The sequence below is a fragment of the Pseudophryne corroboree genome, unplaced genomic scaffold, assembly GCF_028390025.1.
Source record: "Pseudophryne corroboree isolate aPseCor3 unplaced genomic scaffold, aPseCor3.hap2 scaffold_617, whole genome shotgun sequence".
In the NCBI taxonomy this organism is placed as follows: Eukaryota; Metazoa; Chordata; class Amphibia; order Anura; family Myobatrachidae; genus Pseudophryne; species Pseudophryne corroboree.
Window position 1 is genome coordinate 138,842 of NW_026970213.1, and position 26,987 is coordinate 165,828.

The 26,987-nt window shown below is 50.7% G+C and overlaps 1 protein-coding gene and 1 long non-coding RNA gene across 2 annotated transcripts in view; one reads left to right on the plus strand and one right to left on the minus strand.

Annotated features, from left to right (window-relative positions):
- The window catches only part of LOC135035841 (oocyte zinc finger protein XlCOF7.1-like), a gene marked incomplete at its 3' end in the record, with an annotated part of 104,123 nt that overhangs the window by 3,373 nt on the left and 73,763 nt on the right, over positions 1-26,987 (plus strand). The gene's annotated exons all lie outside the window — the stretch shown is intronic.
- On the minus strand, positions 108-26,961 carry LOC135035840 (uncharacterized). Its single transcript, XR_010230758.1, has 3 exons — positions 26,912-26,961; positions 3,711-3,902; positions 108-186 (listed from the first exon to the last, which is right to left on the minus strand). It is a non-coding gene; the product is annotated as an uncharacterized LOC135035840 (long non-coding RNA).

Consider the following 26,987-nt stretch of genomic DNA (forward strand, 5'->3'; position numbering starts at 1 on the left):
CACAGTGACTGAGTACAGTGTATATATGTGATTATCAGGTGATGTGTGTATATAGGGGGTCCCCATACCTGCTCTCCCCTGTACAATACATGACAGTCTCCTCTTACCCAGTGATGTGAGGGGCCGGTGATTCTCCATCATCACGTCCTTGTACAGACCCCTGTGTTCCTCTATATACTCCCCCTCCTGCATGGAGACATAGACAGTGACATCCTGACACCTTATAGGAACCTGACACACACAGTGATACAGTCATCACCCAGACACATCCCCTGGTGTTACTGTACAATGCCCCATTCCCAGCAGTCACCTCTCCAGTCATCACCCAGACACATCCCCTGGTGTTACTGTATAATGTCCCATTCCCAGCAGTCACCTCTCCAGTCATCACCCAGATACATCCACTGGTGTTACTGTATAATGCCCCATTCCCAGCAGTCTCCTCTCCAGTCATCACCCAGACACATCCCCTGGTGTTACTGTATAATGTCCCATTCCCAGCAGTCACCTCTCCAGTCATCACCCAGACACGTCCCCCGGTGTTACTGTATAATGTACCATTCCCAGCAGTCACCTCTCCAGTCATCACCCAGACACATCCCCTGGTGTTACTGTATAATGCCCCATTCCCAGCAATCACCTCTCCAGTCATCACCCAGACACATCCCCTGGTGTTACTGTATAATGCCCCATTCCCAGCAGTCACCTCTCCAGTCATCACCCAGACACATCCCTGGTGTTACTGTATAATGTTCCATTCCCAGCAGTCACCTCTCCAGTCATCACCCAGACACATCCCCTGGTGTTACTGTATAATGTCCTATTCCCAGCAGTCACCTCTCCAGTCATCACCCAGACACGTCCCTGGTGTTACTGTATAATGTCCCATTCCCAGCAGTCACCTCTCCAGTCATCACCCTGACACGTCCCCTGGTGTTACTGTATAATGTCCCATTCCCAGCAGTCACCTCTCCAGTCATCACCCAGACACATCCCCTGGTGTTACTGTATAATGCCCCTTTCCCAGCAGTCACCTCTCCAGTCATCACCCAGACACATCCCCTGGTGTTACAGTATAATGTCGCATTCCCCTCTCCAGTCATCACCCAGACACGTCCCCTGGTGTTACTGTATAATGTCCCATTCCCAGCAGTCACCTCTCCAATCATCACACAGACACATCTACTGGTGTTACTGTATAATGTCCCATTCCCAGCAGTCACCTCTCCAGTCATCACCCAGACACATCCCCTGGTGTTACTGTATAATTCCCCATTCCCAGCAGTCACCTCTCCAGTCATCACCCAGACACATCCCCCATTCCCAGAAGTCACTTCTCCAGTCATCACCCAGACACGACCCCTGGTGTTACTGTATAACTTCCCATTCCCAGCAGTCACCTCTCCAATCATTACCCAGACACGTCCCCTGGTGTTACTGTATAATGTCCCATTCCCAGCAGTCACCTCTCCAGTCATCACCCAGACACATCCCCTGGTGTTACTGTATAATATCCCATTCCCAGCAGTCACCTCTCCAGTCATCACCCAGACACATCCCCTGGTGTTACTGTATAATGCCCCATTCCCAGCAGTCACCTCTCCAGTCATCACCCAGACACGTCCCCTGGTGTTACTGTATAATGTCCCATTCCCAGCAGTCACCTCTCCAATCATCACACAGACACATCTACTGGTGTTACTGTATAATGTCCCATTCCCAGCAGTCACCTCTCCAGTCATCACCCAGACACATCCCCTGGTGTTACTGTATAATGTCCCATTCCCAGCAGTCACCTCTCCAGTCATCACCCAGACACATCCCCTGGTGTTACTGTATAATTCCCCATTCCCAGCAGTCACCTCTCCAGTCATCACCCAGACACAACCCCTGGTGTTACTGTATAATGTCCCATTCCCAGCAGTCACCTCTCCAGTCATCACCCAGACACATCCCCTGGTGTTACTGTATAATGTCCCATTCCCAGCAGTCACCTCTCCAGTCATCACCCAGACACATCCCCTGGTGTTACTGTATAATTCCCCATTCCCAGCAGTCACCTCTCCAGTCATCACCCAGACACATCCCCTGGTGTTACTGTATAATTCCCCATTCCCAGAAGTCACTTCTCCAGTCATCACCCAGACACGACCCCTGGTGTTACTGTATAACTTCCCATTCCCAGCAGTCACCTCTCCAATCATTACCCAGACACGTCCCCTGGTGTTACTGTATAATGTCCCATTCCCAGCAGTCACCTCTCCAGTCATCACCCAGACACATTCCCTGGTGTTACTGTATAATGTCCCATTCCCAGCAGTCACCTCTCCAGTCATCACCCAGACACGTCCCCTGGTGTTACTGTATAATGCTCCATTCCCAGCAGTCACCTCTCCAGTCATCACCCAGACACATCCCCTGGTGTTACTGTATAATGCCCCATTCCCAGCAGTCACCTCTCCAGTCATCACCCAGACACGTCCCCTGGTGTTACTGTATAATGTCCCATTCCCAGCAGTCACCTCTCCAGTCATCACCCAGACACATCCCCTGGTGTTACTGTATAATGTCCCATTCCCAGCAGTCACCTCTCCAGTCATCACCCAGACACATCCCCTGGTGTTACTGTATAATTCCCCATTCCCAGCAGTCACCTCTCCAGTCATCACCCAGACACATCCCCTGGTGTTACTGTATAATTCCCCATTCCCAGAAGTCACTTCTCCAGTCATCACCCAGACACGACCCCTGGTGTTACTGTATAACTTCCCATTCCCAGCAGTCACCTCTCCAATCATTACCCAGACACGTCCCCTGGTGTTACTGTATAATGTCCCATTCCCAGCAGTCACCTCTCCAGTCATCACACAGACACATTCCCTGGTGTTACTGTATAATGTCCCATTCCCAGCAGTCACCTCTCCAGTCATCACCCAGACACGTCCCCTGGTGTTACTGTATAATGTCCCATTCCCAGCAGTCACCTCTCCAGTCATCACCCAGACACATCCACCGGTGTTACTGTATAATGTCCCATTCCCAGCAGTCACCTCTCCAGTCATCACCCAGACACATCCCTTGGTGTTACTGTATAATGTCCCATTCCCAGCAGTCACCTCTCCAGTCATCACCCAGACACATCCACCGGTGTTACTGTATAATGTCCCATTCCCAGCAGTCACCTCTCCAGTCATCACCCAGACACATCCCCTGGTGTTACTGTATAATGTCCCATTCCCAGCAGTCACCTCTCCAGTCATCACCCAGACACGTCCCCCGGTGTTACTGTATAATGTCCCATTCCCAGCAGTCACCTCTCCAGTCATCACCCAGACACATCCCCCGGTGTTACTGTATAATGTCCCATTCCCAGCAGTCACCTCTCCAGTCATCACACAGACACTTCCCCTGGTGTTACTGAATAATGCCCCATTCCCAGCAGTCACCTCTCCAGTCATCACCCAGACACATCCCTTGGTGTTACTGTATAATGTCCTATTCCCAGCAGTCACCTCTCCAGTCATCACCCAGACACGTCCCCTGGTGTTACTGTATAATGCTCCATTCCCAGCAGTCACCTCTCCAGTCATCACCCAGACACATCCCCTGGTGTTACTGTATAATGCCCCATTCCCAGCAGTCACCTCTCCAGTCATCACCCAGACACATCCCCTGGTGTTACTGTATAATGTCCCATTCCCAGCAGTCACCTCTCCAGTCAGCAGCTGAATGATCTTGTTGGTGAGTTCCAGGATCTTCTGGTCACTGTGCCCCTCATGTATCAGTGAGTGAGGTGGAGGCACAGTGATGGGGCTCTGGGTCCTGCTCAGTCCACGTGACACACGGCTATGGCTGCTGGGTGTCTCACACTCTCCAGATGTCTTCTTTACTACTGTGCAACCCTGCGAAATGGGGGAGACATCAATATCACTGTAAATACTGACAGATCCCCTCACCTCCCCAGTCATGTCCCTGTATTATCACTATAGATATAAGTGATGTCACTGTGACACTCCCAGATCCCCTCACCTCCCCAGTCATGTCCCTGTATTATTACTATAGATATAAGTGACGTCACTGTGCCGCTCCTAGATCCCCTCAACTCCCCAGTCATGTCCGTGTATTATTACTGTATATATAAGTGATGTCATTGTGACACTCCCAGGTCCCCCCTTACCTACCTAGTCCTGTCCCTGTATTATTACTATAGATATAAGTGATGTCACTGTGACACTCCCAGATCCCCTCACCTCCCCAGTCATGTCCCTGTATTATTACTGTAGATAGGGCTAACAGACCAGGGTGACATAGAAGCGGAAGATTGAGTGCGGATAAGAGGGTTAGGAGGACAATTGCCTGGGGTTTGTGAAGAAGTGGGCCTTGAGAGCCCGTTTGAAGTTTTGTAGAGAGGTGGAGAGTGAGATGGGGAGAGCACATGCAAAATAGGTAGGACTGGGAGGAGGTAATTAGTTGACAGGATAAGGCACCCCAATTCTGAGACACACCTAGGAGAAGCCAGGGCCAGTAAAATCACCGTCTTCCACGTGAGGAACTTGTCTTCTACCATCACCAGAGGTTTAAACCAGGAGGACTGTAGAAAAGTAACATAACATCTAGATCCCAAGGTGCCATAGGGGGCACAAAGGGAGGTTGTATATGAAGCACCCCTTGCAAGAAGGTCTGAATTTCTGGCAAGAGAGCCAACTTCTTCTTGAAGAAGATGTTAAGAACTGAAATCTGGACCTTAATGGATCCCAGACATAAGCCCTTATCCATTCCAGCCTGCAGGAAACACAGGAACTTTCCTAAGTGGAATTCCGAAGAGGGATATGTGCGTTCTTCGCACCGAGACATATCTCTGCAAGATATGATAATAGTGTTTTGACGTCACAGGTTTTCTGGCTTGTACCATAGTGGCAATTACCTTTTTGGAAAGCCCTTTGTGAGCTAGGATGTTCCGCTCAACTTCCATGCCATCAAACTAAGCTGCCGTAAGTCCGAGTAGACGAACGGTCCTTGTTGAAGAAGATCCCTTCTTAGTGGTAGAGGCCAAGGGTCCTGTACAGACATGTCCAGAAGAGCCGTGTTCCATGCTCTTCAGGGCCAATCCAGGGCAATCAAGATTGCTTCCACTCTTTGATGTCTGATCCGCTTGAGGAAACAGGTAGACCAGCTGGTAAGGCCAAAGCGAAGTCAGCGCATCCACTGCATTCGCCTGAGGGTCCCTGGTCCGTGAGCAATAGCAGCAAAGCTTCTTGTTGAGATGAGAGGCCATCAAGTCGATCTGTGGGCAACCCCACCTGTGGATGTTCAGTTGGAATACCTGAGGGTGTAGTCCCCACTCCCTCGGGTGGAGGTCGTGGCGGCTTAGGAGGTCTGCCTCCCAGTTCTCCACTCCCGGAATGAAGAATGCGGACAGCGCTCTTGCATGTTTTTCTGCCCAGAGGAGTATTCTTGACACTTCTCGCATGCAGGCCCTGCTTTTTGTCCCTCCTTGTCGATTGATGTACGCCACCGCCAAAGCGTTGTCCGACTGCACCTGGATTGCCTGTTGCCTTAGTAGAGGAGACGCCTGAAGCAGAGACGTTCTGGATAGCCCGAAGTTCGAGAATGTTGATTGGAAGCAGGGCCTCCTGGGCAGACCACCTGCCCTGGAACTGCGCCCCTTGGGTGACAGCTCCCCATCCACGTAGAATCGCATCTGTTGTGAGGAGGATCCAGTCCTGAATCCCGAAGTTCCGGCCTTTCAAGAGGTTGGAAGACTGTGTCCACCACAGGAGTGAAATCCTGGTCCGGGGTGACAGCCGAATCATCCGGTGCATCTGAAGATGGGAACCGGACCATTTGTTCAGGATGTCCAATTTGAAGGGTCTGGCATGGAACCTTCCGTACTGTATCGCCTCGTAGGAGGCCACCATCTTTCCCATCAATTTTATGCAAAGATGGACGGCGACTCGAGCAAGTCTGAGTACCATGTGTACCATTTCTTGGAGTGTTCTCGCCTTGTCCTCTGAGAGGAATATTTTCTGTGCTACATTATCCAGTAACATGCCCAGAAACAGGAGCCGTGGAGACAGTTCCAGGTGGGACTTCTGTAGATTCAGGCTCCACCCGTGGTGACACAGGAGTTGGATAGTGCGATCTATGTGGAGCAATAGAAGCTCCCTTGATTTTGCTTTCATCAGGAGATCGTCCAGGTATGGGATCACATTGACCCCCTGCACCCTGAGTTGAAACATCATTTCCACCACCACCTTCGTGAACACCCTTGGAGCTGTAGACAGGCCGAAGGGTAACGCCTGAAATTGGTAATGATCGTTCAGCAGGGCAAACCTCAGAAAGGCCTGATGAGATGGCCAAACTGGGACAAGTAGATAAGTATCCTTGATATCCAGGGATACTAGGAACTCCTGTAGTTCCAGGCCTGCGATCACTGCCCTCAGAGATTCCATCTTGAATCTGAAAACGTTCAGGTAAGGATTCAAGGACTTCAGATTCAGAATGGATCTCACAGACCCGTCTGGTTTCGGTACTACAAACAGACTGAAGTAGTAACCCTGTCCTTGTTGCCACAGTGGTACTGGGACAATGACCTGGGACTGTATCAACTTCTCTATGGCCAGTAGTAGAGTACCACGCATACTTTCCAAAACTGGTAAGACTGATTTGAAAAATCGTTGGGGAGAACCGTCGAACTCCAGCTTGTAGTTCTGAGAGATAAGGTCCCTAACCCAGGCATCTTGGCAAGAACCATCCCAGATGTGGCTGAAGTGACGTAACCGAGCTCCCACCACAAGATCCCCCCGCGGTGGGTGTGCACCGTCATGCTGAAGTGACGTAACCGAGCTCCAACCACAAGATCCCCCCGCGGCGGGTGTGCACCGTCATGCTGAAGTGACGTAACCGAGCTCTCACCACAAGATCCCCCCGGGGTGGGTGTGCACCGTCATGCTGAAGTGATGTAACCAAGCTCCCACCACGAGATCCCCCTGGGGTGGGTGTGCACCATCATGCTGAAGTGACGTAACTGAGCTCCCACCACAAGATCCCCCCGGGGTGGGTGTGCACCGTCATGCTGAAGTGTTTGCGAGAGCAGAACTGGTGTTCTGGTTCTGAGACCCAGCAACTGCTAGTTTTATAGGTTTTCCCCTGGAGCCTCTCGCTGCGTTGGAGGCTCCTCTGGCTCTGGATCGAAATCTGGAGGACCGAAAGGACTGAGTAGATGGTCCCGTTTAGGAACGTCTAGCAGGAGGGGCACCCGAAGGGAGAAATGTGGATTTTCCGTCCGTAGCCTTCGAAATCCAGGTGTCCAGGTCACCTCCAAAGAGCCATTCACCTGTGAAGGGAAGAGATTCCACATTACGTTTTGAGTCAGCATCAGCGATCCACTGACGTAACCATATGGCTCTGCGCGCAGACACAGCCATAGCCGTGGTTCTAGCACTAACAGTGCCAATCTCTTATAAGGAGTCACAGAGGACTCTTGCCGTGTCCTGAATGTGAGACAGTAAGGCAACAGTGTCGTCTAAGGTCATATTACCCAAGAGATCTTCCTTTATTTGTCTAGCCCAGGAATGGATTGCATGTGTCATCCTGCAACCTGCAATGACAAGCCATTGTGCTACGCCTGCAGCAACGTAAATAGGATTTTAATACCTACCGGTAAATCCTTTTCTCTTAGTCCATAGAGGATGCTGGGGATGCTTCAAGAACCATGGGGTATAGACGGGATCCGCAGGAAACATGGACACACTATAAGACTTTGAATGGGTATGAACTACCTCCTCCCTCTATGCCCCTCCTCCAGACTCCAGTTATAGGAACTGTGCCCAGGGAGATGGACATTTCGAGGAAAAGTATTTATTTAACATTTTAAACTAAGGTGAGATACATACCAGCTCACACCACCAACACGCCATACAACATGGCATTCAACAACAACGCATGCAACGGCATGATTAACAACAGTCACAGACTGACTGAACTCAGCACAACATGTGCGTAACTACAACCAATAACTGCAGATACCGTCCGCACTGGGACGGGCGCCCAGCATCCTTTATAGACTAAGAGAAAAGGATTTACCGGTAGGTATTAAAATCCTATTTTCTCATACATCCCAGAGGATGCTGGGGATGCTTCAAGAACCATGGGGTTTATACCAAAGCTCTAGAACGGGCAGGAGAGTGCGGATGACTCTGCAGCACAGATTGACCAAACAAGAGGTCCTCCCCAGCCAGGGTATCAAACTTGTAGAACTACGCAAAGGTGTTTGATCCTGACCAAGTAGCAGCTCAGCTGTAATGCCGAGACCCCTCGTGCAGCCGCCCAGGATGAGCCCACCTTCCTGGTAGAATGGGCCTTCACCGACTTCGGTAACGGCAATCCTGCCGTAGAATGAGACTGCTGAATCATATTACAGATCCAGCGTGCAATTGTCTGCTTGGAAACAGGAGCCCCAATCTTGTTGGGAGCATACAGGACAAACAGAACCTCTGTTTTCCTAACTTGAGCCGTTCTGGCGACATAGATTTTCAAAGCTCTGACCAAGGCATCAGTAGCCACTGGAACCACAATAGGCTGGTTCACGTGAAACGAAGAAACCACCTTTGGCAAAAATTGCTGATGAGTTCTCAACTCCGCCCTATCAGCATGGAAGATTAAATAGGGACTTTTGTGCGACAAAGCAGCCAATTCAGATACCTGCCTTGCAGATGCCAAGGCCAACAGCATGGCTACTTTCCAAGTAAGGAATTTTAACTCAACCTTACGCAAAGGTTCAAACCAATGAGATTGTAGGAATTGCAACACCATGTTAAGATCCTATGGTGCCACTGGGGGCACAAAGGGAGGTTGTATGTGCAGTACGCCTTTCACAAAGGTCTGAACTTCTGGAAGGGAGGCCAACTCCTTCTGAAAGAAAATAGATAAGGCCAAAATTTGTACTTTAATGGAGCATAACTTTAGGCCCGCATCCACACCTGCTTGCAAAAAATGGAGCAACCGCCCAAGCTGAAATTCCTCCGTAGGAGCCTTCTTGGATTCACACCAAGACACATATTTTCTTCAAATACGGTGGTAATGCTTTGCTGTTACTTCTTTTCTAGCCTGAAGAAGTGTGGGAATGACTTCACTGGGAATACCCTTTCGGGCTAGGATTTGGCGTTCAACCACCACGCTGTCAAACTGCTGTGGTAAGTCTTGATACACGCACGTCCCCTGTTGCAACAGGTCCTCACGAACAGGAAGAGGCCAGGGATCTTCTATGAGCAACTCTCGAAGCTCTTGATACCAGGCCCTTCTTGGCCAATCCGGAACAATGAGTATCGCCTGAACCCTTGTTCTTCTTATAATCTTTATCACCTTTGGAATGAGAGGAAGTGGAGGGAACACATATACCGACGGAAACACCCACTGTGTCACTAGGGCGTCCATCGCTATAGCTTGAGGGTCACTTGACCTGGATCAATATCTCTGAAGTTTCTTGTTGAGGCGTGACGCCATCATGTCTACTTGAGGAACTCCCCAACGAAGACCCCACTCTCCTGGCTGGAGATCGTGTCTGCTGAGGAAGTCTGCTTCCCAGTTGTCCACACCCGGAATGAAGACTGCTGACAGAGCACTGGCATGTCTTTCCGCCCAGCTAAGAATCTTCGTGGCCTCGGCCATCGCCGCTCTGCTCCTTGTACCGCCTTGGCAGTTTATGTACGCCACTGCTGTCATGTTGTCTGACTGAATCAAGACAGGCAGACCTCGAAGAAGATGTTCTGCTTGCAGTATGCCGTTGTAAATGGCTCTTAATTCCAGAATGTTTATGTGTAGACAAAACTTCTTGGCTCGACCACTTTCCCTGAAAGTTTCTTCCCTGTGTGACTGCTCCCCAGCCTCGGAGGCTTGCATCTGTGGTCACCAGGATCCAATGCTGAATCCTGAACCTGCGCCCCTCCAGAAGGTGAGAACTGTGCAGCCACCACAGAAGGGAGATTCTGGTCCTGGGAGATAGAATTATCTTCCGATGCATGTCCAGGTGAGACCCGGACCATTGGTCCAACAGGGTTCAGTATGGTATGCCGGCAACCAGCATACCGGCACCGGGAGCCCGACCGCCGGCTTACCGACAGTGTGGCAAGCGCAAATGAGCCCCTTGCGGGCTCGCCGCGGTACACGTGCCACGCTTTTTTATTCTCCGTCCAGGGGGTCGTGGACCCCCACGAGGGACAATAAATGTCGGTATGCAGGCTGTCGGGATTCTGGCGCCGGGATCCCATCAGTCGGCATACTGAAGACCACCCGGTCCAACAGGTTCCACTGAAACACCCTTGCATGGAACCTGCCATATATGGAATGGCCTCGTAGGCCGCCACCATCTTCCCCAGCAACCGAGTGCATTGAAGAACTGACACTTTTGTTAGTTTCAGAAATTGTTTTACCATGTTCTGTAAATCAAGAGCTTTTTCCATTGGAAGGAAAAATCTCTGCAATTCTGTGTCCAGAATCATACCCAGAAACGAAAGCCGTATCGTTGGATCCAACTGTTATTTTGGCAAATTTAGGAGCCACCCGTGTTGTTGCAGAATCGTCAGTGAAAGAGCCACATTCTTCAACAATTGCTCCTTGGACCTCGCCTTTATGAGGAGATCGTCCAAGTACAGGATAATTGTGATTCCCTGCTTGCGCAGGAGAACCATCATTTCCGCCATTACTTTGGTGAAAATCCTCGGAGCCGTGGACAGACCAAACGGCAACGTCTGAAATTGGTAATGACAATACTGTACCGCAAATCTTAGGTAAGTCTGATGCGGAGGAAATATGGGGACATGCAAGTATGCATCCTTTAAGTCAACCGATGCCATAAAATCCTCCTCTTCCAGCGTGGAGATCACTGCACGTAGAGATTCCATCTTGAATTTGAATTTCTTTAGAAAGAAATTGAGGGATTTTAGGTTCAGAATCGGTCTGACTGAACCATCCGGCTTCGGGACCACGAACAGGCTCAAATAAAACCCTTCGGGGGGAAGGGTTTTATTCGAGCCTGTTCGTGACGGGGGCACCGTGACAATCACTTGACTGTGACACAACTTTAGTATCGCAGCGCTTACTATTTCCCTTTCTAGAAGAGATGCTGGCAAGGCCGACTTGAAAAATCGGTGAGGGGGCACGTCTTGAAACTCCAATTTGTACCCTTGGGTTACTATTTCGACTATACAAGGGTCCAGGTCCGAGTGCACCCAGACCTGACTGAAAAGTTCGAGACGTGCCCCCACCAGTGCGGACTCCCTCAGAGGAGCCCCAGCGTCATGCGGTGGATTTGGCAGAAGCCGGGGAGGACTTCTGCTCTTGGGAACTTGCCACAGCTTGTGACCTTTTTCCCCTTCCTCCGGTAGCAAGGAAAGAAGATCCTTGTCCTTTTTTGTATTTATTGGGCGAAAGGGCTGCATTTGATAGTGGGGCGTTTTCTTTTGCTGTGCAGGAACATAAGGCAGGAACGATGACTTACCCGCGGTAGCCGTAGATACTAGGTCAGTGAGGCCGTCGCCAAACAAGACCCTACCGTTAAATGGTAGAGACTCTATCACCTTCTTAGAGTCAGCATCAGCATTCCATTGATGAATCCACAACGCTCTCCTAGCTGAGACTGCCATGGCATTGGCCCTTGATCCCAAAAGGCCAATATCCCTCACAGCTTCCTTTAAATACGCTGCAGCATCCCTGATGTGACCCAAAGTCAAAAGCATGCTATCCCTGTCTAGGGAATCTACCTCAGATGACAAGTTATCTGCCCACCTTTCAATAGCGCTACTCACCCATGGCACAGCAACGGCAGGCCTGAGCAGTGACCCTGTACTGACATAAATGGATTTCAGGGTATTTTCCTGCTTAAGATCCGCAGGATCCTTTAGGGCTGCCGTGTCAGGGGACGGAAGCGCCACCTTTTTGGATACACTCGATAAAGCTTTGTCTACCGTGGGGATTGACTCCCACCTTTCCCTGTCCCCAGAGGGGAACGGATATGTCACTGGAATTCTTTTGGGAACCTGTATCTTTTTGTCAGGATTTTCCCAAGCCTTTTCAAAAAGCGCGTTCAGTTCATGAGAGGGAGGAAACGTTACCTCAGGTTTCTTTCCTTTATACATACAGACCCTAGTATCAGGAACAGCAGGGTCCTCAGTGATATGTAATACTTCTTTTATCAATCATGTACTCGATGCTTTTAGCCAGCTTTGGATGTAATCTGGCATCACTATAGTCGACACTGGAATCAGAGTCTGTGTCGGTATATGTCTCTGCTATCTGGGTAACTGCACGTTTCTGTGACCCCGAAGGGGTCTGGGCCTGTGACAAAGCATCTTCCATGGATTTCCTCCATGTCTGGTTCTTAGACTCAGATTTATCAAATCTCTTAGACAACTTAAAGGCCCTACACACTTAAAGATTATCTGTCCAATCTGGCTGATTGGAAAGAAAATCTGGCAATGGCTGGGAGAAAATGACAATCAACAATTTGCTACCAAAATCAAGAAAATGGACAAAAACAGTTCAGATAAATTGGTTTAATGAAACAAACTTAACCAATTTGTCTTAAAGTCCATTTTGTCTGTTTTCCAATGTTTGAGAGCAAATAGTGAATTGCCATTTGCTCCCAGACATTGCCAGATTTTCTTTCCAATCAGCCAGATTGGACAGATAATCTTTTAGTGTGTAGGGCCCTTTAGTCACGTTTGCGTTTAAAACACTCTCCATATATTCATCCAATCATCCGTCGGCGGTGCAGTCACGGTCACTCTCACAGTATTTTATGTCCCCACTCCAGCCTCCTCCTGGGAAAAGCATTCCGCCTCAGACATGTCGACACCCACGTACCGACACCCACAACTACACTGGGGCTATAGGAGACAGACCCACAATAAAGCCTGTAAGAGAGACACAGAGAGCGTTCTGCCAGCTCACACCCAGCGCCTATCCCCGTACTGAGGCCAGTGAAATGACTGCCCAGACCTGTTAGCGCTTTATATATATACAAATCAGCAACAAATTATTTGTGCCTCCCCCCCCCCGTTTTGCACCCTGTTACTTGTACAGCCGTGTGGAGGACAGGGCCAGCGTCTCTGCAGCTTCTGAGGAGAGAAAATGGCGCTGGTCAGAGGTATGTGGGCTAAGCCCCGCCCACGACGTATCGCGCTTCAGTCCCGCTTAAAAATGTTTATACTGGCTGGGGACCCTTATCTAGTGCCTGGGGCACTGTTATAACTCAAGGCAGTCTGATTTGAGGTGTTCATGCTGCCCAGGGCGCCCCTCCCTGCGCCCTGCACCCTGCAGTGCTGTGATATGTGTGGGAGCATGGCGCGCAGCGCGGCACCTCTTCAGCCGTCACTGAAGTCTTCTGATCTTCTCATACTCACCCGGCTTCTATCTTCTGGCTTTGTGAGGGGGTTGACGGCGCGGCTCCGGGAAAAAGCAGCTAGGTGTACCGTAGTGATCGAACCCCCTGGAGCTAATGGTGTCCAGTAGCCTAAGACGCAGAGCCCTTGAACTCTTAAGAAGTAGGTCTGCTTCTCTCCCCTCACTCCCACGATGCAGGGAGCCTGTAGCCAACAAATCTCCCTGAAAATAATAAACCTAACAAAAAGTATTTTCAGAGAAACTCAGGAGAGCTCCTCAGTGTGCATCCAGTCTCACTGGGCACAGAATCTAACTGGAGTGTGGAGCAGGGGCATAGAGGGAGGAGCCAGTTCACACCCATTCAAAGTCTTGTAGTGTGCCCATGTCTCCTGCGGATGCCGTCTATACCCCATGGTTCTTGAAGCATCCCCAGCATCCTCTAGGACGTAGGAGAAAATAGATTTTAGAGTGGTCTCTATTTTCCTATCCGCCGGGTCCTTCACCGTAAGGGAGCCCGGAGCAGGGAGCACTGCCTTTTTAGAAAGGCGAGAGACTGAGACATCTACGGCTGGGGATTCTTCCCAGAATTTTCTGCCTTCAGGGGCAATGGGGAAGGTATTCAGAAACCTTTTCGTCACCATGATATTTTTTATCTGGATTCTTCCAGGCTAGTTTAAATAAGTCATCCAATTCCGTGGAATCAGGGAATGTGACTTTTGGTTCCTTTTGAGGGAGGAAAAATGACTGCTGAGTACTTGCATCCCCCAGGAGGAGCTTTAACACCTCCCTAATAGCCAATACGAGGGGTTCAATACCCTGGATTGGGGTGGGATCCCCATCATCCTGTACATCATCATCAGTATCATATGATAGGAGTGCAGGTAGAGCAGGTTTCTGTGAAGCAGGCAGGGAGCGACGCTTAGCAGTAAGGCTAGCCACTGCTTGTTGCAGTTCTTGTGTCTTGTTTGCAGTTGCAGTGAGCTGAGATGACATATCAGACATCATAGTTTTTATAGCCCCCAACCAGGAGGGCTCTGCATTCTCCCCCACATTAGTATCAGCATGAGATGACTGACTACACTGCTCACATGATACTGAGCAGGATGTGCTAGGAGAGAACCTGGCATTACACACACTGCATGACTTCTGTTTTACCATAGTGTAGTAGAAAACAGTACAATATACACACACAATACAGCCTGATATGATATATGACAAGCCTGCCCTATTGCATGTGAGAGGAGACAGAGAAGAGAGGACTCCAGCGCACCCAATGGTGACCGGCCCCAGTGAGGCTGTCAGTGGTTGTTACATCTGTGTAACCACAGTGATATTCTTTATAAAACCCCACAGGGGATTATTGTGCACAATGATAGCGGCTCCCCCCCCCCCCTATACCCAGTACCAGTGTATACAGGGGCAGTTCTGGAGGAGCTGTGGAGGCTGCTGCAGCTCATGCAGAGGAAGATGCCAATAGGCTGCTGAGCCCGCTCTAATGTAGCTCCGCCCCCCGCCATGGTTCCGGAGCTACTGCTGTATATTTATACTGGCCATGTCTCCTTATGTATGTACAACCTCACATTGGTTCACCTGTGTTTAGCCAGTCTCACGCAGGGGCTATAGCGGGTCCCCCCCAGGAGATTCAGCCGCACATTTGTCCGGGGGACCTCCCCTAGCGGGTCCCCCCGGTTGGTACTCACCACTGAAGATCACCTTCAGGCAGTGTCAGGGGTGTGCGCAATGCTGCGGCTGCGACAGACAAGGCGCCATGCCCCGCTGAACAAACAGCCCCTCAGGACGGTGGTCATGCAACGGGGAAGCGGCTCTCACCTCAGGAGGCCGGTGACCATCCCCCCCCCTAAAAAAATCTCCCATAGTGCAGGTATACTGTTGCCCAAACAGCATACCGAAATCATTAAAAGTTAGAAATAAAAATGAAGGAAAACTCTGGAGATGCAGAGTGTGCATCCTCTCCTGAGGGCTCTTTATCTAAACTGAGCTGTAGGAGGGGCATAGAGGGGGAGGAGCCAGCACACCCAGTGGTAGAATGTTTAAAGTGCACGTGCTCCTTTGGACCCGTCTATACCCCATGGTTCTAATTCTGTCCCCAATATCCCTTGTGGATGCTAGAGAAAAGTAGTTAAAGAAGAGGGTGGTCCACAGTGTCCAATGCAGCAGAGAGGTGAAGGAGAATAAGCAGAGAGTAGTGACCATTGGATCTGGCAGCATGGAGGTCTTTGCAGACTTTAGCGAGGGCAGTATCAGTGGAGTGGAGAGGACGGAAGCCAGGCTGGAATGGGTCAAGCAGTGAGTGTGAGGAAAGACAGGAGTTAGGAGGAGAGAGATGGTCGGTAGTTGGAGAGAGTGGTTGGTTGGATGAAGGGAGGGGTTTATAAGAATAGGGGAGACAAGAGCATGATGGAAGGCCGAGGGGACAGTGTCTGATGAGAGGGAGAGAATGAGATGGGCAAGATGGGAACACGCAGAAGAAGAGAGGTAGCGGAGGAGGTGATAGGGTCAAATGGGGAGGTGGAGAGGGTGAGGAACGGCTGAGGGCCATGACTTCCACACTAGATACAAAGAAGAGAGATGTCAGAGTTGGTAGGAGGTAAGGGGAGGGGGGGGTGTCAGGAAATGGAGGAGGGCATTGCTCAGGGTCTGGTGGGATGTGATATCCTGCCATAGGGAGCCAATTTTGCATGGGAAGTAGGTGGCAAAGTCAAGAGCAGAGAGTGAGGGGGCGGGGAGGGGGGGGGGAGACGAGGCGGCGAGGGGGGGGGGCAGAGGAGCAAGTTGACAGTGGAAAAGGGGTGCCAGGATTTGAGGACTGGGAGGAGATGAGGTTCTTGATGGAAAGTGGACAGTAGGAATGCATGTGGAGTGCCAGGGTTGCGGTGTCGTCACATCAGGTGAGGGGGATAAAATAAGAATTTACTTACCGATAATTCTATTTCTCGGAGTCCGTAGTGGATGCTGGGGTTCCTGAAAGGACCATGGGGAATAGCGGCTCCGCAGGAGACAGGGCACAAAAGTAAAGCTTTTACAGGTCAGGTGGTGTGTACTGGCTCCTCCCCCTATGACCCTCCTCCAGACTCCAGTTAGGTACTGTGCCCGGACGAGCGTACACAATAAGGGAGGATTTTGAATCCCGGGTAAGACTCATACCAGCCACACCAATCACACCGTACAACTTGTGATCTAAACCCAGTTAACAGTATGATAACAGAGGAGCCTCTGAAAGATGGCTTCCTAAACAATAACCCGAATTAGTTAACAATAACTATGTACAAGTATTGCAGATAATCCGCACTTGGGATGGGCGCCCAGCATCCACTACGGACTCCGAGAAATAGAATTATCGGTAAGTAAATTCTTATTTTCTCTATCGTCCTAAGTGGATGCTGGGGTTCCTGAAAGGACCATGGGGATTATACCAAAGCTCCCAAACGGGCGGGAGAGTGCGGATGACTCTGCAGCACCGAATGAGAGAACTCCAGGTCCTCCTTTGCCAGGGTATCAAATTTGTAAAATTTTACAAACGTGTTCTCCCCTGACCACGTAGCTGCTCGGCAGAGTTGTAATGCCGAGACCCCTCGGGCAGCCGCCCAAGATGAGCCCACCTTCCTTGTGGAATGGGCCTTAACAGATTTAGGCTGTGGCAGGCCTGCCACAGAATGTACAAGTTGAATTTTGTTCCAAATCCAACGAGCAATCGACTGCTTAGAAGCAGGTGCACCCAACTTGTTGGGTGCATACAGTATAAACAGCGAGTCAGATTTTCTGACTCCAGCCGTCCTTTAAATGTATATTTTTAAGGCTCTGACAACGTTCAACAACTTGGAGTCCTTCAAGTCGTCTGTAGCCGCAGGCACTACAATAGGCTGGTTCAGGTGAAACGCTGATACCACCTTAGGGAGAAGATGCGGACGCGTCCGCAGCTCTGCCCTATGTCGAATGGAAAATTAAATAAGGGCTTTTATAAGATAAAGCCGCCAGTTCAGATACTCTCCCGGCCGAAGCCAGGGCCAGTAACATAGTCACTTTCCATGTGAGATATTTCAAATCCACATTCTTTAGTGGTTCAAACCAATTGGATTTGAGGAAATCTAAAACTACATTTAGATCCCACGGTGCCACCTTAGGCACCACAGGAGGCTGTATATGCAGTACTCCTTTGATAAAAATCTGGACCTCAGGGACTGAGGCCAATTCTTTTTGGAAGAATATTGATAGGGCCGAAATTTGAACCTTAATAGATCCCAATTTGAGACCCATAGACAATCCTGATTGCAGGAAATGTAGGAAACGACCCAGTTGAAATTCCTCCATCGGAGCATTCCGCTGGTCGCACCACTCAACATATTTTCGCCAAATACGGTGATAATGCTTCGCGGTGACTTCCTTCCTTGCCTTTATCAAGGTAGGAATGACTTCTTCTGGAATGCCTTTTCCTTTTAGGATCTGGCATTCAAACGCCATGCCGTCAAACGCAGCCGCGGTAAGTCTTGAAAAAGACAGGGACCCTGCTGCAGCAGGTCCCTTCTCAGAGGTAGAGGCCACGGATCGTCCGTGACCATCTCTTGAAGTTCCGGGTACCAAGTCCTTCTTGGCCGATCCGGAGCCACTAGTCTTACTCCTCTTTGCCGTATAATCCTCAATACCTTTGGTATGAGAGGCAGAGGAGGAACACATATATCGACTGGTACACCCAAGGTGTTACCAGCGCGTCCACAGCTATTGCCTGCGGATCTCTTGACCTGGCGCAATACCTGTCCAGTGTTTTGTTGAGGCGAGACGCCATCATGTCCACCATTGGTTTTACCCAACGGTTTAATAGCATGTGGAAAACTTCTGGATGAAGTCCCCACTCTCCCGGGTGAAGGTCGTGTCTGCTGAGGAAGTCTGCTTCCCAGTTGTCCACGCCCGGGATGAATACTGCTGACAGTGCTATCACGTGATTCTCCGCCCAGCGAAGGATCCTGGCAGCTTCTGCCATTGCCCTCCTGCTTCTTGTGCCGCCCTGTCTGTTTACATGGGCGACTGTCGTGATGTTGTCCGACTGGATCAACACCGGTCTTCCTTGAAGCAGAGGTTCCGCCTGGCTTAGAGCATTGTAGATTGCTCTTAGTTCCAGAATGCTTATGTGAAGAGACTTTTTCAGGCTCGACCACACTCCCTGGAAATTTCTTCCCTGTGTGACTGCTCCCCAGCCTCTCAGGCTGGCATCCGTGGTCACCAGGATCCAATCCTGTATGCCGAATCTGCGGCCCTCCAATAGATGAGCCTCCTACAACCACCACAGAAGGGATACCCTTGTCCTCGACGACAGGGTTATCCGCAGGTGCATCTGAAGATGCGACCCTGACCATTTGTCCAACAGATCCCTTTGCATGGAATCTGCCGAAAGGGATTGCTTCGTAAGAAGCTACCATTTTTTCCCAGGACTCTTGTGCATTGATGTACAGACACCTTTCCTGGTTTTAGGAGGTTCCTGACCAGGTCAGATAACTCCTTGGCTTTTTCCTCGGGAAGAAAAACCTTTTTCTGAACTGTGTCCAGAATCATCCCCAGGAACAGCAGACGAGTTGTCGGCATTAATTGGGATTTTGGAATATTCAGAATCCATCCGTGCTGCTTTAGCACCTCTTGAGATAGTGCTAAACCCATCTCTAGCTGTTCTCTGGACCTTGCCCTTATTAGGAGATCGTCCAAGTATGGGATAATTAATACGCCTTTTCTTCGAAGAAGAAATATTATCTCGGCCATTACCTTTGTAAAGACCCGAGGTGCCGTGGACAAACCAAACGGCAGCGTCTGAAACTGATAGTGACAGTTTTGTACAACGAACCTGAGGTACCCCTGGTGTGAGGGGTAAATTGGAACGTGGAGATACGCATCCTTGATGTCCAAGGATACCATAAAGTCCCCTTCTTCCAGGTTCGCTATCACTGCTCTGAGTGACTCCATCTTGAACTTGAACTTCTTTATGTACAGGTTCAAGGACTTCAGATTTAGAATAGGCCTTACCGAACCATCCGGCTTCGGTACCACAAATAGAGTGGAATAATACCCCTTCCCTTGTTGTAGAAGAGGTACCTTGACTATCACCTGCTGCTAATACAGCTTGTGAATGGCTTCCAAAACCGTCTCCCTTTCGGAGGGGGACGTTGGTAAAGCAGACTTCAGGAAACGGCGAGGTGGCTCTGTCTCTAATTCCAACCCGTACCCCTGAGATATTATCTGCAGGATCCAGGGATTTACCTGCGAGTGAGCCCACTGCGCGCTGTAATTCTTGAGACGACCGCCTACCGCCCCCGAGTCCGCTTGCGAAGCCCCAGCGTCATGCTGAGGCTTTTGTAGAAGCCGGGGAGGGCTTCTGTTCCTGGGAAGGAGCTGCCTGTTGCTGTCTCTTCCCTCGTCCTCTGCCTCGTGGCAGATATGAATAGCCCTTTGCTCTCTTATTTTTGAAGGAACGAAAAGGCTGCGGTTGAAAAGTCGGTGCCTTTTTCTGTTGGGGAGTGACTTGAGGTAGAAAGGTGGATTTCCCGGCCGTAGCCGTGGCCACCCAATCCGATAGACCGACCCCAAATAACCCCTCTACGCATCGCCTGTCCACTGTCGTGTCCATAAAGCTCTTCTGGCCGAAATGGACATAGCACTTACCCGTGATGCCAGTGTGCAGATATCTCTCTGTGCATCACGCATATAAAGAAATGCATCCTTTATTTGTTCTAACGACAGTAAAATATTGTCCCTGTCAGGGTATCAATATTTTCGATCAGGGACTCTGACCAAACTACCCCAGCACTGCACATCCAGGCAGTCGCAATAGCTGGTCGTAGTATAACACCTGCATGTGTGTATATACCTTTTTGGATATTTTCCATCCTCCTATCTGATGGATCTTTAAGTGCGGCCGTCTCAGGAGAGGGTAACGCCACTTGTTTTGATAAGCGTGTTAGCGCTTTGTCCACCCTAGGAGGTGTTTCCCAGCGCTCCCTAACCTCTGGCGGGAAAGGGTATAAAGCCAATAACTTCTTGGAAATTAGCAGTTTTTTATCGGGGGCACCCCACGCTTCATCACACACGTCATTTAATTCTTCTGATTCGGGAAAAACTACTGGTAGTTTTTTCACACCCCACATAATACCCTGTTTAGTGGTACCTGTAGTATCAGCTAAATGTAACATCTCCTTTATTGCCAAAATCATATAACGTGTGGCCCTTCTGGAAAATACGGTTGATTCGTCACCTTCACCACCGGAATCAGTGCCTGTGTCTGGGTCTGTGTCGACCGACTGAGGCAAAAGGCGTTTTACAGCCCCTGACGGTGTTTGAGGCGCCTGGACAGGCACTAATTGAGTGTCCGGCCACCTCATGTCGGCAAACGACTGCTTAAGCGAGTTGATGCTATCCCGTAATTCCACAAATAAGGCATCCCTTCTGGTGTCGACCCCCTAGGAGGTGACATCCTCATATTTGGCAATTGCTCCGCCTCCACACCAATAACGTCCTCATACATGTCGACACACACGTACCGACACACAGCAGACACACAGGGAATGCTCTATACGAAGACAGGACCCACTAGCCCTTTGGGGAGACAGAGGGAGAGTCTGCCAGCACACACCAAAAAGCGCTATATATGACAGGGATAGCCTTATGATTAAGTGCTCCCTTATAGCTGCTTTTATATTAATATATTGCCATTTATTATGCCCCCCCTCTCTGTTATACCCTGTTTCTGTAGTGCAGTGCAGGGGAGAGACCTGGGAGCCTTCCTGACCAGCGGAGCTGTGACAGAAAATGGCGCCGTGTGCTGAGGAGATAGGCCCCGCCCCTTTTTCGGCGGGCTCGTCTCCCGCTATTTAGTACATTTAGGCAGGGGTAAATATCTCCATATAGCCTCTGGGGCTATATGTGAGGTATTTTTAGCCTTTTTAAAGGTTTTCATTTGCCTCCCAGGGCGCCCCCCCCCAGCGCCCTGCACCCTCAGTGACTGCCGTGTGAAGTGTGCTGAGAGGAAAATGGCGCACAGCTGCAGTGCTGTGCGCTACCTTTAGAAGACTGCAGGAGTCTTCAGCCGCCGATTCTGGACCTCTTCTTGCTTCAGCATCTGTGAGGGGGCCGGCGGCGTGGCTCCGGTGACCATCCAGGCTGTACCTGTGATCGTCCCTCTGGAGCTTCATGTCCAGTAGCCAAGAAGCCAATCCATCCTGCACGCAGGTGAGTTCACTTCTTCTCCCCTCTGTCCCTCGTTGCAGTGATCCTGTTGCCAGCAGGAATCACTGTAAAATAAAAAACCTAAGCTAAACTCTCTAAGCAGCTCTTTATGAGAGCCACCTAGAATTGCACCCTTCTCGGCCGGGCACAAAAATCTAACTGGAGTCTGGAGGAGGGTCATAGGGGGAGGAGCCAGTACACACCACCTGACCTGTAAAAGCTTTACTTTTGTGCCCTGTCTCCTGCGGAGCCGCTATTCCCCATGGTCCTTTCAGGAACCCCAGCATCCACTTAGGACGATAGAGAAAAGGGGACAGGCAGGGGAGGGGGATATGTGAGGCAGGTAGGGGGCAACTGGGAAGGGACAGGAGACACGAAGGGGCAACCCTATTCACCCCCTTTGTGTGTATACGCCCCCCTGTATGTATAGCACCCCCTATGTGTGTATTCCGCCCCCCCATGTGTGTATACCACCCCCTATGTGTGTATAGCGCCGCCTATGTGTGTATACCGCCCCCTATGTGTGTACAGCACCCCCTATGTGTGTATAGCGCCCATGTGTGTATACCGCCCCCTATGTGTGTATAGCGCCGCCTATGTGTGTATACCGCCCCCTATGTGTGTATAGCGCCGCCTATGTGTGTATACCGCCCCCTATGTGTGTACAGCACCCCCTATGTGTGTATAGCGCCCATGTGTGTATACCGCCCCCTATGTGTGTATACCGCCCCCTATGTGTGTATACCGCCCCCTATGTGTGTATAGCGCCCATGTGTGTATACCGCCCCCTATGTGTGTACAGCACCCCCTATGTGTGTATAGCGCCCATGTGTGTATACCGCCCCCTATGTGTGTATACCGCCCCCTATGTGTGTATACCGCCCCCTATGTGTGTATAGCGCCCATGTGTGTATACCGCCCCCTATGTGTGTATACCGCCCCCTATGTGTGTATAGCGCCCCCCCGTATGTATAGAACCCCCTATGTGTGTATACCGCCCCCCATGTGTGTATACCACCCCCTATGTGTGTATAGCGCCGCCTATGTGTGTATACCGCCCCCTATGTGTGTACACCACCCCCTATGTGTGTATAGCGCCCCCTATGTGTGTATAGCGCCCCCTATGTGTGTATAGTGCCCCCTATGTGTGTATAGCGCCCCCCATGTGTGTATAGCGCCCCCCATGTGTGTATACCGCCCCCTATGTGTGTATAGCGCCCCCCCGTATGTATAGAACCCCCTATGTGTGTATACCGCCCCCCCATGTGTGTATACCACCCCCTATGTGTGTATAGCGCCGCCTATGTGTGTATACCGCCCCCTATGTGTGTACAGCACCCCCTATGTGTGTATAGCGCCCCCTATGTGTGTATAGTGCCCCTATGTGTGTATAGTGCCCCCTATGTGTGTATAGCGCCCCCCATGTGTGTATAGCGCCCCCCATGTGTGTATAGCGCCCCCTATGTGTGTATACCGCCCCCTATGTGTGTATAGCGCCCCCCCCGTATGTATAGAACCCCCTATGTGTGTATACCGCCCCCCCATGTGTGTATACCACCCCCTATGTGTGTATAGCGCCGCCTATGTGTGTATACCGCCCCCTATGTGTGTACAGCACCCCCTATGTGTGTATAGCGCCCCCTATGTGTGTATAGTGCCCCTATGTGTGTATAGTGCCCCCTATGTGTGTATAGCGCCCCCCATGTGTGTATAGCGCCCCCTATGTGTGTATACCGCCCCCCCATGTGTGTATACCGCCCCCTATGTGTGTATAGCGCCGCCTATGTGTGTACAGCACCCCCTATGTGTGTATAGCGCCCCCTATGTGTGTATAGCGCTCCCTATGTGTGTATAGTGCCCCCTATGTGTATATACCGCCCCCTATGTGTGTATAGCGCCCCCCTATGTGTGTATACCGCCCCCCCATGTGTGCATAGCGCTCCCTATGTGTGTATACCGTCCCCTATGTGTGTATAGCGCTCCCTATGTGTGTATACCATCCCCTATGTGTGTATAGCACCCCCTATGTATATATAGCGACCCCTATGTGTGTATACCGTCCCCTATGTGTGTATAGTGCCCCCTATGTGTATATAGCGCCCCCTATGTGTATATAGCGCCCCCTATGTGTGTATACTGCCCCCTATGTGTGTATACCGCCCCCTATGTGTGTATAGTGCCCCCTATGTGTGTATAGTGCCCCCCATGTGTGTATACCGCCCCCCATGTGTGTATACCGCCCCCATGTGTGTATACCGCCCCCTATGTGTGTATAGCGCCGCCTATGTGTGTACAGCACCCCCTATGTGTGTCTAGCACCCCCTATGTGTGTATACCGCCCCCCATGTGTGTATACCGTCTCCTATGTGTGTATAGCGCCCCCTATGTGCATATAGCGCCCCCCTATGTGTATATAGCGCCCCCCTATGTGTGTATAGCGCCCCCCTATGTGTGTATAGTGCCACTATGTGTGTATAGCGCCCCCTATGTGTGTATACCGCCCCCCTGTGTGTATAGGACCCCCTATGTGTGTATACCGCCCCCCCATGTGTGTATACCGCCCCCTATGTGTGTATAGCGCCGCCTATGTGTGTACAGCACCCCCTATGTGTGTATAGCGCCCCCTATGTGTGTATAGCGCTCCCTATGTGTGTATAGTGCCCCCTATGTGTATATACCGCCCCCTATGTGTGTATAGCGCCCCCCTATGTGTGTATACCGCCCCCCATGTGTGCATAGCGCTCCCTATGTATATATAGCGACCCCCTATGTGTGTATACCGTCCCCTATGTGTGTATAGTGCCCCCTATGTGTATATAGCGCCCCCCTATGTGTATATAGCGCCCCCTATGTGTGTATACTGCCCCCTATGTGTGTATACCGCCCCCTATGTGTGTATAGTGCCCCCTATGTGTGTATAGTGCCCCCCATGTGTGTATACCGCCCCCCATGTGTGTATACCGTCCCCTATGTGTGTATAGCGCCGCCTATGTGTGTACAGCACCCCCTATGTGTGTATAGCGCCCCCTATGTGTGTATAGCGTTCCCTATGTGTGTATAGTGCCCCCTATGTGTATATACCGCCCCCCTATGTGTGTATGGCGCCCCCTATGTGTGTATACCGCCCCCATGTGTGTATAGCACCCCCCATGTGTGTATAGCGCTCCCTATGTGTGTATACCATCCCCTATGTGTGTATATTTATTTATTATTTATTTATTACCAGTTATTTATATAGCGCACACATATTCCGCAGCGCTGTACAGAGAATATTTGCCCATTCACATCAGTCCCTGCCCCAGTGGAGCTTACATTCTATATTCCCTACCACATGTACACAGACACATTCATACTAGTGTTAATTTTGTTGGGAGCCAATTAACCTACCAGTATATTTTTGGATTGTGGGAGGAAACCGGAGTACCCGGAGGAAACCCACGCAAGTACGGGGAGAATATACAAACTCCACACAGTTAGGGCCATGGTGGGAATCGAACCCATGACCTCAGTGCTGTGAGGCAGTAATGCTAACCATTACACCGTCCGTACTGCCCTATGTGTGTATAGCACCCCCTATGTATATATAGCGACCCCCTATGTGTGTATACCGTCCCCTATGTGTGTATAGTGCCCCCTATGTGTATATAGCGCCCCCCTATGTGTATATAGCGCCCCCTATGTGTGTATACTGCCCCCTATGTGTGTATACCGCCCCCTATGTGTGTATAGTGCCCCCTATGTGTGTATAGTGCCCCCCATGTGTGTATACCGCCCCCCATGTGTGTATACCGCCCCCTGTGTGTATAGCGCCCCCTATGTGTGTATAGCGCTCCCTATGTGAGTATAGCGCCCCTATGTGTGTATAGCGCCCCCTATGTGTGTATAGCGCCCCCCTATGTGTATATAGCGCCCCTATGTGTGTATAGCGCCCCTATGTGTGTATACTGCCCCCTGTGTGTATAGCGCCCCCTATGTGTGTATAGCGCCCCCTATGTGTGTATAGCACCCCCTATGTGTATATAGCGCCCCTATGTGTGTATAGCGCCCCCTATGTGTGTATAGCGCCCCCCTATGTGTATATAGCGTCCCTATGTGTGTATAGCGCCCCCTATGTGTGTATAGCGCCCCCCTATGTGTATATAGCGCCCCTATGTGTGTATAGCACCCCCTATGTGTATATAGCGCCCCTATGTGTGTATAGCGCCCCCTATGTGTGTATAGCGTCCCCTATGTGTGTATACCGTCCCCTATGTGTGTATAGCGCCCCCTATGTGTGTATAGCGCCCCTATGTGTGTATAGCACCCCCTATGTGTATATAGCGCCCCTATGTGTGTATAGCGCCCCCTATGTGTGTATAGCGCCCCCCTATGTGTATATAGCGCCCCTATGTGTGTATAGCGCCCCTATGTGTGTATACTGCCCCTATGTGTGTATAGCGCCCCCTATGTGTGTATAGCACCCCCTATGTGTATTTAGCGCCCCTATGTGTGTATAGCGCCCCCTATGTGTGTATAGCGCCCCCCTATGTGTATATAGCGCCCCTATGTGTGTATAGCGCCCCCTATGTGTGTATAGCGCCCCCCTATGTGTATATAGCGCCCCTATGTGTGTATAGCACCCCCTATGTGTATATAGCGCCCCTATAAGTGTATAGCGCCCCTATGTGTGTATAGCGCCCCCTATGTGTATATAGCGCCCCTATGTGTGTATAGCGCCCCCTATATGTGTATACCGTCCCCTATGTGTGTATACCGCCCCCCTATGTGTGTATACCGCCCCCCTATGTGTGTATACCTCCCCCTATGTGTATATATCTCCCCCCTATGTGTATATATCTCCCCCCTATGTGTAACACCCTGTATGAGCAGTGACAGGCAGGGGGCGGCAGGTGAGGGGGATAGAAGAGGACAGGCAGGGGGCGGCAGGTGAGGGGGATAGAAGAGGACAGGCAGGGGAGGGGGGTATGGGAGGTAGGGTCTGTATACCTCCCCCCTATGTGTGTATACCGCCCCCTATGTGTGTAAAGCGCCCCCTATATGTATATACCGCCCCCTATGTGTGTATACCTCCCCCCTATGTGTATATTCTGCCCCCTATGTGTGTATACCTCCCCCCTATGTGTATATACTGCCCCCTATGTGTGTATACCTCCCCCCTATGTGTATATACCACCCCCCTATGTGTAACACGCATTAACATAACACATAGCAGTGCTGTGTGTGTATGACACGGGTAATATACTCTCCATGCACCACACACTGCAGCACATACACCCTGCCCGGCAGGATAGGGGGCGGCGGCCATTACCTGGAGGAGACCGGGGGCGGAGCTGTGTGTACAGGAAGGGGCGGGGCTCTGTTTCCGGGTCACCGTCTAGAGCATG